Source organism: Haliotis rubra, unplaced genomic scaffold (assembly GCF_003918875.1).
Source record: "Haliotis rubra isolate DU_JTF1 unplaced genomic scaffold, ASM391887v1 Scf1734, whole genome shotgun sequence".
NCBI classification, from domain to species: Eukaryota; Metazoa; Mollusca; class Gastropoda; order Lepetellida; family Haliotidae; genus Haliotis; species Haliotis rubra.
The window spans coordinates 93,710-102,888 of NW_025765708.1; the positions used below are offsets into that span (position 1 = coordinate 93,710).

Here is a 9,179-nt window from a genome sequence, read left to right on the forward strand (position 1 = left end):
TATCACCCGTCTATGTGAAGTAAGTGTCGAAGTGGTGTGTTGGGCAAAGGAACGCTATTCCTAAAACCAGTTCCCTCAACCACCAGACTCCCGTCCTCCACCAACACAGAGGCGCCATCCACGGCAAACAGGTTGCCCAATCCGGTTGCCTTTTACGACCAACAATTGGATGCTGTAGACCTATTCGACCCCGGTTCCACTCGGGGGAAGAGCTATTAGCGCTACCCAGAACTCACCACGAGGAGGTTGCTCTTCACGAGTTCCTTGAAAGGGTGCGGAGTGAGAAAGATTTTACGCCGCTTTTAGAAAAATAATCCTGATGACCCCCTTCTCTGTGAGTATGAGATGGTCAGTACCCATGGACTAAGTGTGTTTGTGCAAAAGACACGGATAACGCATGTTGAGAGTGAGTAACATTTTACGCCGCATTTAGCAATATTCCAGCAATATCACGGTGGGAGTCACCAGACATGAGTTTCAGTAATTGCACCCATTTAGGGAATCGTGGCGTGCGAATGCTTTAATTTTTAGGGTACCCCACCACTCTCAAATCGGAGAAAGCGTAAGAGAACGAGAAAGAAATCAGCAACATCACAGGTTAACAGGATGCAAAATGTATTATATTCATCAAGTCAAGCCGTACAGGGAAGGTACTCTGTAGTGGAAGGCTAGCCGCGAATAACTGCAAAATTATTGATGCGGTTTAAAGCAGCATTCACTCAGTCATGTAATGGAAGGATATGTTTGTGAAATAAGCTAGCGTTGCCTGACCTGCGCGCTATCTCTGTTATGAAATTCGACATGGCAGTTTGAAATCTTTCAGTAACCCAGCCACTATTTCCTCTTTTGACTATTCAAGCGTTAGGTTATTGCACGCCACACACACTTGTGATATAAAACCAGGAAATATTTCACCTATTGGTGATACCAGGAAGATTTGTTTAGTTTGTTTAACACCGCAAAATGATTGTCTGCATCTTAAATGATAACAGTATCAATGTGTCCAGAAACAGCCTGTGTAGTTATGTTCCGGGGAGGTTTCGAGATTCTTTGTATGTTTCACTAAACAGTAGATAAGGCAAAGTTTGTTTATTTGTTTGTTGTTTAACTCTACACTCAGCAATATTTCAGCTCTCTGGAGGCAGTATGTAAATATTGGAGTGTGGACCAGACAATCCATAGATCACCAGCATGATCATCGATCTACGCATTTGGGATAGCATGAGACTGTATACACTTGCCCCACTTGTTAAAGTTGTTGGTCTGAAGTGGTAACTGTTGTCGATTCTACCCAGTTTGGAGTAGATTATCTGTATTACATTTCGCATATTTTAAAATTCTGTTACAAGGAATTTATGGACGTTTTAGATATGAATCATGTACAACTGGATTGTTTGTTCGTAATCAAACATCAAACGTTAACATGTCAACCATTTCACGGACCTCATGGTGTCAAATTACCTTGTTCTTTAAGCTGAAAACGTTAAACTGTTTTTTAATTCATCAGAAGAATTGAAAATGTAAAACCATTCTATCAATATATATCTGACCGATTCTGCGTCGTTGTCAGTCTAATCGTGGTTTCTAAGGCCTGACACTTCTTCCTGGCAGATAGTGGGAATCGGGGTAACTTCTTCTCTTCTTCAGAGTGTTCACGAACTCTGTCACTTCAACCGACGTTCTGTCACTTCGATGGTTATGTGGCTGGCCAAGTTTTGTTCTTTGTGTTGAGAGTGTCACGGCATCCCAAACCGTGGTGTCGACAACGCCAGTAGACAGTCTCATTCCTCCATCTTGCTTTCACACTGAACTGGTAGTTGTTGTGAAGAAGATACTGACCGCCTATGTTGTTGTCGATGAACCTGATTTCTACACATGCATGCATGAAATTATTTGGCTAAAGTTTGCTATATATACTGGTAATACCTTCTCAGTGGTAAATCTAGTTAAAACCAATTCAACGTACTTCATTTCTCTCACTTTAACACATATATGAAAAATGTAAAAATATTCAAATAATACCAATCAATGTATCTCACTTTAATACAAATTTCACTAATCTAACTAATTGAGCATTTGTTGATACAGACTATGACTAATCTTGACTAAGTGTCATCAAAACACTAACTCTAGTCAGCCAAATGCCACTCTGGCACTCTTTTGACAGAATCTGGCTAAGTGAGAGGACACCTAAACTAAGTACTGCTAATCGGTGTAATTCATCGTCCAGAATACAGGGTAGTTCAGACTCAATTTCACACAATACCAGATGATGTAACAGACCGATCATACAGGTCCGACTTGCCCATCAAAAACATACCTGCCAAGATATAGAATTTGGCGTCTGATTATCGGCCGATCCAAATATTCACAAATTAAAGTGGCAGTACTTAGTTACAGGGAGGATGGGTACAGTGCTAACGAACCAAGAATCACAACCAAGGATTATCTTGGGATTTACAACCCTACGTATCAATCCTTCACGCATCCGCCTCTGTTTCTCAGCAGGACGAACTGTACAGGACATCAACAGAGGTAATGCAGTGTTAAGAAAATAATTGCAAAAGACATTTTTAGTGCTTGCTTCCAGTCGCTTTGGGAAACACGCTCTTATGGTGACATTTCCAAAGAAATTGGGCCTTCATTGAGCGCCAGTTACATAAAGTACGTGATCTAGACTACCGGTTGTCAGGTTTTGTGGCGGCCGCAGAGGCCGAACAGTTTAGATCGCTGACATCGTGCGCTTGCGTTTAGGTGCTTCACTCTGACATTCTGCTTCGATGCAAGATAAACGTTAAAATTGTATTAGATTCTATAACTCATCTCGGACATGATTGATTCATACAGCTTCCTTTGTAACAAGGGTAGTCTTTGTTACAGATATTTTCAGTAATGCTGCTTGGTCTGCACGGATTGCCATTGTTCATGGCACTTCTTGCCAGTGTTCTGTAATATTTCGCGATGCTCTTCTGCACATGTGGTTTATATTTCTTGCAGCCGTGAGGGTTCCCACCAAAGTAAATGCAGTCAATGTTCAACTTGCCGCTAACATTCTTACACGAATAGAGACGCAGTCCGCGAGGTCCTCCACCGTCATTGGTTTTATATTCAGCAAAGTTGCACGTCACGCCTTCCACTGTTATTGTGTCCTAAACGTGCAGAAAGAAATAATAATATCAACTAGGTGTTGTATATCAATGTAACCAAACACCCTTTTAGTCAGAGGAAATGCCTGCTAAAAGCTGCTTCCATTTACAGTCCTGACATAACTGTAGCTAGCGTGTGTGTATAAATCAGTATCCTATAATTTTTATATAGCAGTAGACACTCTCTAAAATTTAAATATCTTGCTCAGTTTCAGCATGACCTGAAGAGGGCCCAAATCTGAATGTCTTTATGATAGGTCGTTCTCATCTCTTTGTTTAAAAAAGAGAACATGTCTTAGTTAAGTCAATGAGGCGAGACACTTTACAATCAAGGACAGATATATTCTCTAATGGTATTTATTTTCATATGAGTTTCATTTATGTTTTGAATATAAAAAATCAAATAGTTGTCGGAAGTTACTGATACAATAACCACTATCGTGTTATCTTGTGGTATTGTCCTCCTACGATACAGGAGTTTCATTAGTCTTTTCTCTATGTTTGGCCGTTTGAAGTTATTTTAATAACAATTACAACTTCAAACGTTTGTTGCTCTGTGATAAATGTTAATAATAATAATAGTGCCTATTTATAGTGCGCACAAATCCACGCTCGTAAGCATGCTCATGTTCCTAAAAATCATCTGTTTTGAGTAATTTTCACATAGGTTAGAATAACCGTTGCTATAGAACTATACTCATCTTGAAGTGGAGTTATATGTATTCTTTCAAGACAAAGTAAAAGAATTCTGACAGCACGAATGGTTTTAACAATCTTGCCATCTGAAAATGGTATTTTCGTACATTTTCATATGCGATTCTGGGTCAATATCGAAGAAATAAAGGCTAAAAAAATGAATGAAAAATATTGAGAGGAGAAAAAATTCTGAGTGACATGACATTTTTGCAAGACCAAATAAAGGGAATGACAAAATATCATGTCAATATGAAATTTTCGACTTATCCACTTCTGCATGATTCTTTGGTGGAATGCTACTTAATAACATAACTGCAACCAACACTATGTCCAAGTACAGGACCGAACTTAAAAATAAAGTTTATTAAAGCACAAAACATATATCTTCTTGCAAACCTCTTATTCTACATGGGCACGCATATGATGAGGAACGGATTGGACCCATCAAATAAAAACATAATCGAATATATGAGCCAAGATAACGATGAACGATCAAATACTCACCATGTAGCTATTTCCATCTACTTCATCTCTGTACAAGGTGACCAGAAGTAGAACAAACTGTCGAAAGATGATGGTCCACAGGTCCATATGGGTATCTACAGAAGTACAAATAACGGACACTTAGATAATGTCTCTACCGCTTTCTTTTGATTGATGTGAGATATAAACTCACGGGCGAAAGAAGCATCACCTCGCTTTTTTAACATGTCGCAAAACAACAAACTCTGATTTTGGAAATGTAACAGTCATATTTGGAAACTTAATTGTTTTTCAACATTCTGAATGATGAAAGTGTGAACTACAGATTTGAATGACCACATAGTGTACAATTGAATCGAGGACAGTTGACTGTCCGGTATTCGAGTACCATCTGTTTCATCATAAGCGGCTCTAAACTGAAGACAGACAGTTTAATACAGCCAATATCGTGTGTGGTCAGCCCTGGCTTGTATGCAAGCATGGACACGACGTCTAGCGGATAATGTCAGTCGTCTGATCACATGGATCAGGATTCTCCGCCATTCTTCCTGTTGGGCCTGTGCCAACGCCTCTCTTGTCTGTATGGGTGGCTGTCGCTTGTTGATTTGTCGTCCAAGGTGGTGCCACAGGTGCTCAATCGGGGACAGGTCGGAAGATCGAGCTGGCCAAGGAAGTAACGTCACATTCTGGGCATTAAGAAAGTCCATACTGATGCGTGCATTATGAAGTGTGGCGTTGTCTTGTTGGAACATGGTACGTGGGTTATTCTGGATGAATGGCACGACGACTGGTCTTAAAACTTCATTGATGTATCGTGCAGCTGTTAGATTACCATGAATCACAATAAGATCAGTCTTCATGTCGCCACAAATCCCCCCCCCCCAGACCATCACGCTTCCACCACCATAGTGGTTGGTCTCTTGTACGCAGCAATGTCGTGTACGTTCTCCCCGCCTTCGGTATACCCGTTGTCTACCGTCTGGTTTAAACACTTGGAAACGGCTTTCATCCGTAAAGAGCACTCTGGACCAGTTTCTTGCCTGCCATCGCTCAACAGTTCTCGCCCACCTCAATCTTTATAGCCTTCAGCGGTCGATAGGCTCTGATACCATGGTGTCGAAGACGTCTGGCAACGGTCCTTCTGCTGACTCGATGGCCAAGAGCAGTTCGGGCGGATAACGTCACAGTTACGAAGCGGTTCCTCAAGTGAAGCAGTCGTAAATAACGGTCTTCCTCGGGGGTCGTGACCCCCGGATGTCCACTTCTAGGCCTGTCAGACGTGACACCCGTCCGTCTGTAACGGCTCACCATCTCAGGATTGTTCGCTTTGAACAGTTCATCAACCTTGCAACATGGGACTGCGTCGCCCCCAAATCCAGCATACCAATAGCTCGTTCTCTCTGCTGTGCTGTTAGCCTTGGCATGTTTCCTTTTGACCATACGATGTGATAATGGAATACATCATTTCTCTACACATTTTATACCTGAATGCAATACGGCTTTTTACGAAGGAATTCCGCAAAAGTCCGTGCAAATTTAACATTTTTACACAAATTACATGAATCACGGGCAATTCAATGCGTAGTGTATGTTGTTTGCGTTCGGGCAAGTTGTTTCAACCTGTTTTTGTATTGACAAAAATACAAAGGCTCGTTAAAAAATGAAACATAATTTTGGTGACGTTTCTTTTGCCCTTGAGATTATTTGCATCATAAAAGCTGCTAAGCATATGCGCATTAACCTGATTACATTCAATAAGTTAGGGCACAACAAAGTAAGGACCATGTAACTGACAATACGATTATAAACAAATGACGGTTGCAATGTTGAGGAAGATATATGTGCATCATTAAGGGGTGCCTGTGTGATTCAAAGTTGTTTAATTATATACGTGTGAACATAATTACATTCAATACATTAGGTGAGGTGAGGTGAGGCGAAATTGGGTTTAAGGTCGTGCTTGAGAATATTTCGCTCATATGACGACGTGCATGCGTGTGTATGTGTATATGCAGCTGCTTGTACTAGCCCCGATTTAAGCTGGTTTTATAGTGCTAGCCCACTGAGATGCCACGCCGCAGTGAAGCATGAATTACCCTCTCAGACACATTATACTGACTCCGAGCCGACCAGTCCTTGTTGTACCCATTAACGCCGAGCGCCAGGCATGACGCGGTCGGAGATCGAACCCGCGACCTACCGCTGTGCGGGCGGACGCTGTAACCACTACACTACGGACGCAGTCTTCAATTTATTAGGGGACAACAAAGCAAAGACCATGTAACGGATAACATAAATCCAAAATGTAAGTTAAGTGGTTCCAAATTCATGTGGATTCACAATTCGAAAGGTTTACTGGAAGTACATAGGCCCTAAAACATATATTGATTAAAGACCATGCCGATGCTGACTAATATATGATGACAAATGCTTCGATCACCACAACAACAGACCACATTTCTTACACACAAATATATTCACAACCATCTTCCAACTCGACAACAATTACGGTCGCAATTGCATTTGCAAACAAATTCTACCTCATCTCTTTATTCTCAACCAGAATCTGCCTCGGCATAACTCACTTGTATATCTCGGAAACATAATCTAACTGACCTCTGTGAGTGAGTAAGGTTTAACACCGCTTTGAACAGTATTTCAACTATTTCAGATTTATGTGGAAGCCCGAACTGTGAAACGTAAGTGTGAGAGTACGTCTTTGACTTTACCCCAGAGGACTCTATAAGCAGGTGTATGGTGACATATGAACAAAATCACTATTAACAGGTTACGTGCACACCTACATGTTGAACTCCCCGTGGCTCCAGCTGCTTTGGTAGGTCATTGTCGTCGGTGCAATACTTTGTCCTTATTTCCAGCAATCATCCCAAGTCCTTACTTTCCAGCAACCATCCCAGTCCTTACTTTCCAGCAATCATCCCCAGTCCTTACTTTCCAGCAATCATTCCCAGTCCTTACTTTTCAGCAATCATCCCCAGTCCTTACTTTCCAGCAACCATCCCCAGTCCTTACTTTCCAGCAATCATCCCCAGTCCCTACTTTCCAGCAATCATTCCCAGTCCTTACTTTCCAGCAATCATCCCCAGTCCTTACTTTCCAGCAATCATTCCCAGTCCTTACTTTCCAGCAATCATTCCCAGTCCTTACTTTCCAGCAACCATCCCCAGTCCTTACTTTCCAGCAACCATCCCCAGTCCTTACTTTCAGCAACCATCCCCAGTCCTTACTTTCCAGCAATCATCCCCAGTCCTTACTTTCCAGCAATCATTCCCAGTCCTTACTTTCCAGCAATCATTCCCAGTCCTTACTTTCCAGCAACCATCCCCAGTCCTTACTTTCCAGCAACCATCCCCAGTCCTTACTTTCCAGCAATCATTCCCTTTCATTACTTTCCTGCAATCATGTTAATTAGTATTATGTTTTACAGATTAAGATGAAATATGCAGCAGAGAGGGTTCGGGTGATCCTGGCACAGTCAGGCTGGTAAGGCTCATCATCAGCTCAGGGCCCTTTCCACCTCTTCATGCAGCCCAGACAGCGAATGGGACTTCTCCCAGGAAACGCTGCCTAGTCGAACCCACTAAGAACTTTCCGGAGAATATGTAGACTCCCCATCAATGCACTCTGCATTACCCAGAGTATCAGAAGGGCTGTGCTCCCGGTGGAGAACCCGGACACTCTCCTGATCTGCGCCAAGAGATCAGGAGGTGCCAAACCAAGGGCACCGAGAACAATGGGGAGCCTGACGACAGTGTACTTTGGATGGAACGAGACATTTTAAAGGCGAGTCCCGCATGTTTAGCATGCTAGCTTTTCTTGAATCTTGCCAATCACGTTGCTGTCAAAAGGGACAGAAAATTCAATGATATAAATAAATTCATTTGTTTTATCAAAAATGGCAAGATCAGGTTTGTTGGCAGGAATTTGAGGTTGATTTTGTTGATGGCGATGTACTGCTGGACGGTACAGCGATGGGAGTAAACCAGGTGAAGTCCTTCAACCAGTCCCGCGCAGAGTCGGTCATTTGAAAAGAAGCTTTCTGGGTAACCATTGCATCGTGTGTACATGCAGTGTAAGGAACAGAACAGCAATCCCACCGACTCCTTCGCCAGGATGAAGTTGGCTGGTCTTACATGTGAAACTGAGGGCTTTCTTTTTGCTGCTAAGAATATTATTGTTATGCTAGTACTTGTATAGCGCCAATATCCAGCTCAGCTGCTCAAAGGCACTTTTATTTTCCCTCGATCGTTGGATGTCAATCTGAAACGCGACATCGTATTACCCATCTCAACTCCCTGGGGATCATGCATCTCTTGAAGCCACTAGGCGCACCGAGTTAATGTGACTTTCCCATTCCTGCGAGGTACCTATTTACAGCTGGGTAGACTGGAACGCATAGTCACAGTACTTTGTCCAAGTTTTACTGCACGTTGCTGTACCAGCAACTAGGTGTTTGCACGTATTCATGTGGCCACCATTTGGTCATTTACCAACGGATTCGTGGGTTCATTTAAGTGCACAGGGTTGTGTACTGGGTTTGCACAGAAAGTGAACTCCAAGGTTTTTACACATGGTCACAGGTAGGCACCTCAAGCTCTCTGGATCACTAGCCTGGTGCCTTAGACAGCTCGCCCACCACACCCCTCAAAATCATACACTTTAACGGATTTTCTGCCAAGTTTAACTTACATTTTAAACATTGGTGTTCACCGTAGAACGCGAGAACAGCTGTGTCGCGGTAACGAAACTTTAAGCCATGACAACAGACTGTATTTAAGCCGCCTACCTTCTTTCTCGTGACAGATCGATAGTTTAATCGGCAAGGACAAAGGA

General features: G+C 42.4%; 1 long non-coding RNA gene across 1 annotated transcript; it reads right to left on the minus strand.

The window, feature by feature from the left end:
- Positions 1–1,709: 1,709 nt before the first annotated feature.
- On the minus strand, positions 1,710–4,429 carry LOC124272840. Its single transcript, XR_006897439.1, has 2 exons — positions 4,347–4,429; positions 1,710–3,149 (listed from the first exon to the last, which is right to left on the minus strand). It is a non-coding gene; the product is annotated as an uncharacterized LOC124272840 (long non-coding RNA).
- Between the last annotated feature and the right edge of the window lie 4,750 nt (positions 4,430–9,179).